Here is a 4,939-nt window from a genome sequence, read left to right as displayed (position 1 = left end):
ACAACAATTATGTAAAATTTTGGGGGAAATTGTACAAGGACGCACGTGCAATCTTTTTTTTAAAAAAGAAAAAAAATCACGTATATCGTCAGTCTTTGGTGATCCAGAGCTCCATTTATTTTATACAATAATTAAAAAAAAAAAATTAATTTACACATTTTAATGGATCGGATTCCATTATTATTATTATTATTATTATTATTATTATTATTATTATTATTATTATTAATCTGGTGGTTAAAAATAAACAGGCTATAAACGGAAAAATACCCGGATCCAAACAGTAAAAAATAAGTAATAAAAAACTGCAACGATTTTATTATAATGTATAAAACAATTGTTTTTATTTATTTATTTATGTATTTATTTTTACAATTAATGTAGATATGTATATAGGCCCAAGTTATGCGTGCTAATAAAAATACTGACTGAAACTGAGTAAAGCTTTATACTTCTTTCATCCACCATAACTACGACTCAACAGAAAACCATCCTATATATAAAAAAATCTTTTAAAAATTCATAAATAAATAAGGAAACCTGAACACTTTATTCACGCGGGGCTTCATTACATTCCGCCATTTTCTCACCTCCTCCTTCAGCCTCACTTCTTCTTCTTTTTTTCACACCCCAGGCTTCTGGTCATGCATGATTAATAAATGTTTATCTGTTTGGAAACGGCGCACAATGGAGCCGTGACCCCGCGCAGCCTCGACACCTCGCTCAGGGAGAGAAAAGAGGCGCCTCCGGGGCCTGAGGGTCCTACAGGCATTGACCCCCGGCTCCCATCATTCACCGCTGCAGCTGCCTTTGTTTCAGCACCAACAATGAAACGCATTTCCCAGGACAAAAAAAACCCCAAAAAACATCGTTACATACGGCCATTCGATCAGTGCAGCGCGTGCTGTTATTAAAGGCTTGAATTTAGACTTCAGATTGTATTTTATTGGTCTTGAAATTCATGCAAAATAAATAGCAAATTGAATAATAAAAATAATAATCAGTTAGCATCATCTTAAAACACATACACCGCTTTTTAAGCAGCAAGAAAAAAATGGAAATTTTGCGTCTTCCACAAGCGAAGAAGAGGCCTTTTGCAGGCTCGCGCACTCTCAAAGTAAAGTAAAATAATCCTGTCTTTAATATATTGCGTGCATTCTTTCTTTCTGAGAGAATGCATAAACAATCTCTTTCTACCCCCCTTTCTTTCTTTCTTTTTCTTTCTTTCTTTCTTTCTTTCTTTCTTTCTTTCTTTCTTTCTTTCTTTCTTTCTTTCTTTCTTCAACGATGCTATAAAATGGAAATTCCATTGCAGCAAAATGCACATAAATGCATTAAAAATTCATAAATCATCACAAGTGCCTTTAATGTCTGTGACAGGTAACATATACACACATTATATATATTATATGTATATATTTTCCCTCCATCTCCCATTGCGCGCGCCAAATGCGCCTATAGGGTGAATGGGGGAAAAAAATCCAGATCGGTGTTGAAGCACACGTAGAGAGGGACATTACAGCACGCTATACTTTAGTCCACAAACACGCAAGCGCGTGAGGATGTGTCACGTTCTTATATAACCTTACAAATTATTATTCTTTTTTTGGTCTCGTGCACTTGCGGCAAACGGTGATGCAAGAACGATACCGGTATCTACACGGTGAAACGCTGGTGTACAGGATGCCGAAGTGCAGTGTGTGTGTGTGTGTGTGCGCGCGCGCGCGTGCGTGTGTGCGTATTCGTTGCATTGCAGTAATAGACAACTCAGGAGAGGAAAAAAATGTACGTAAACCTTAAAGGAGGTGACTGATTGGGCGATCTTGGGGATGGTGCTGAGGTCACGATTAGAGATCATCAAGCAACCAATGCTGGACTTGGATGCATGATTTAATGCTAATTGTGTTGCCCCGGATGTGGGCTCGTGCGCTGGGTGACCCCGGTTAAAGGACGCTACAATAATGTAAATGGTAAAATGGGCTTCTTTTCCCCCCCAGTAGAGCTACTGCAGCTCGCATGCATGAGTTTGCTGATCGACAGGGCGACAGAGAGAGAGAGAGAGAGAGAGAGAGAGAGAGAGGAGGGAAGGGGAGATTTAACTCATTATAATGCACACAGCGACCTGCCCTCTTTCGGGGGGTGGGGGGGTGGAACGGGGGAAAAAAAGCGCAGCCATGCTTTGCAGAGGCTCTCCAGCCCCCCTGACTCACTCCAACAGAGGGCAAGACGCACAACGGACGCTTCCTGCTACACACACACACATGCACACACATATACACACACACTTACATGCACACAGCCCACAGAAGCAGGAATGGACTCCAAAAAAACCCCAAAAAAACAACAACAATGAAACCGCAGCAACAACAGCGATCTTTTAATCTTAATGGAGAACAGAAGAGCGGATACGTCTCGCGCCTCATCTCCCATCCAACATGGAGTGTAAGTAAATCAGGATTGCATCCAGGAGCGCAATTTGCTCATTTTTTCCCCCTCTTAAGTGTCATGCATTGTTTAGAAAATGTCTGATATTATATATTTTTGCGCATCCAATAATATAAAAAGCTCCAGTTCTGAGCATCAGCGCGAATCTGAGCGCACTTGCTATTGTTATGCGCCAAAAAAAAGGGGGCAAAATGAGAAAGACAAAAGACCGAAGCATCATTCGGGACACGTCGCGTTTCTCAGAGCAGAGCGTCGAAGCTTATATTCGGGTCGATTTATTTTCAGTCCTTTCTCTTTATTTCCTCGAAATGGATGTCCTGCTTTGCCTCCTCATCCTCCTCCTCATCCTCATCCTCATCATCACCATCCTCTCCCTCATCCTAATCATCGCCCTGTTCTCAGAGACAATAGATGATTGTGAACGGTGGGACAACTGGGACAGGACTGTTTTTTTTCCTCAAAGCGCTGCATTAAAATCAGATCCTGTGCATGAAGTCAGCAGGGGGAAATAAGTTCATGCAGGTACAAAAGAAGGGGCTTTGTCCATATTTTCTCCTTTTTTTATGAAATGGGGTTTGTCTTTGTCTCTTCAGTGCATGATTTTTTTTATATCATGCACAAATCGTGCACATAGAGCGAGGATGAAATTGATATTGATGATGTTAATGATGATGATGATGATGAGGATGATGTGATTGCTACAGGCTCCTCAGTAAAGGTATGATGCTTGTGCACCGGCTTCTAAGTGCTTCCGAGGCTCTTGATGGCGGCGTACTGGATTTCACATTACATCAGCTGTAGCCTGAGGCGTGCTAATGCTATCAGCAGTAATGTGAAACATTAATGGAGATGTAGTCTAGAGAGTGTTGGCTGAGAGCAGGCCTGGAAGGAACCTGGAAGGAACCTGGAAGGTCCTGAAGGTGTGTGTGTGTGCATTTGTTTGTGCTGAGTTTAAGAAAATCGAAAGAAAATAATTGAGTGTGTAAGCAGGCATAGGTGCAGTGTATCTGTGTGTACTGTGGTGTAATTTGTGTATGTGTGTGTGTGTGTGGGTACATTTTGGATCCTGAAGGAATCTGCACCTATAGTATAAATTATATAATCCCATGTTAGAGGCGTAGCCAATAGGAACACACCGCAACCTCACACTAATTTGCATATTGGACTATCTAAAGAGGTCACATTGTTAAAACCTCTCAGTGTAGCGATTATTGTGACAAATCCCTCTGCGTGTGTGAGGGATGGAGGGTTGGGGGTGTGGTGTATAAATAGAGCGATTATGTCAGAGCAACGCGCCTCAGTTTTAGTTTTCAAGGACACAAGGAGACGATCAGTGACGTCACTACCGGCAGCAGAGGCAGCATCCTGCACCAGATGCTTGATTTGTTTGGTAGGAGGTAATTATAATCCTTAAAGTGAACCAAAGAGCAAAGAGAATAAAGAACAGGATGTAGGGAGATCAGGGAAATTTCGCTCCATGCACCCTTTTGGATTTTGGTTTGTGTGTGTTGGTGTTTTGGAAATTTTGGACCTACTTTGCAATTCTTCAGAAATGACACCAGTCTTGGTTCATAGGCTGCCGTTTGAATCTTCACATTTCTGAAGAAAGTAACACCAGAAACTGGAGCATGATTGAAAAAAAAAAAATCCTAATGTGTGTGTGTGTGTGTGTGTGTGTATGTGTGTGTTTTCATCCTGTAGGTGTTGATCCAGAAGACGGCACACAACAATTTTTTATCTTTTGTTTTTAGAAGAGATCAGACTTCCTGTACTGAGCAGATCTCACATCGAATCCATGACGTTGTTGCAGATTTTATTTTTGAATTGACTGCAAAAAAAGAAAGGATGATGGATGAAGGAGAACTCCATCTTTTACACGCCTCATGCAGCATTTCAGCGCCAACAATGAGATCAGCCTGCTTGTGCGGTTTGTCTTTTTCCTTTTTTCCCCACCTCCATCCACTCCTCATCACTTTCCAGCACTTAATGAAAGGTCGGTGCTCTCAGGATACGGGAGTTGCGCAGCGGAACGTGAAATGGGATGAATATGGATTTTTCTTTCCGCTCAAGGAGCTGGTGATATTACATCTGCTCGTACTGGAGTTGGGTTTGTGGTGGGGGAAGGGGAAAGGGGAAAGGGGGGCTATTGGAATAAATCTGTGTGTGTGTGTGTGTGTGTGTGTGTGTGTGTGTGTGCAAACGGATTGCATTAAATCTGAGACTCTAGCTCTCCGTGTTCACAGCGGACCTTGATTTAATGTCTTACAATTAAGGCACGCGGTGAATGCCAAGAGTGGAGCCTCCCACCATCACACACATAAAATTCTTCAGTCGTTGCTGCATTTATTATGCTTTAAATAATTTTCAATAAAATAAAAAACTGACTATCATTAGGTCTGGGTCTTTTTGGTTTCATGTACAGACAGCATAGGACCCATACACTTTTAAACATTTTCCTCCTTATGTGTGTGTGTGTGTGTGTGTGTGTGTGTGT

The 4,939-nt window shown here is 41.5% G+C and overlaps 1 long non-coding RNA gene across 1 annotated transcript; it reads left to right on the top strand.

Annotated features, from left to right (window-relative positions):
* Nucleotides 1–2,165: 2,165 nt before the first annotated feature.
* LOC124375483 lies at nucleotides 2,166–4,300 on the top strand. The gene is made up of 2 exons (XR_006923695.1): nucleotides 2,166–2,442; nucleotides 4,147–4,300. It is a non-coding gene; the product is annotated as an uncharacterized LOC124375483 (long non-coding RNA).
* The last annotated feature ends 639 nt before the right edge of the window (nucleotides 4,301–4,939 follow it).

This window comes from Silurus meridionalis, chromosome 21, assembly GCF_014805685.1.
Source record: "Silurus meridionalis isolate SWU-2019-XX chromosome 21, ASM1480568v1, whole genome shotgun sequence".
NCBI lineage: Eukaryota > Metazoa > Chordata > Actinopteri > Siluriformes > Siluridae > Silurus > Silurus meridionalis.
This window is presented reverse-complemented; position numbering and strand designations above follow the sequence as displayed.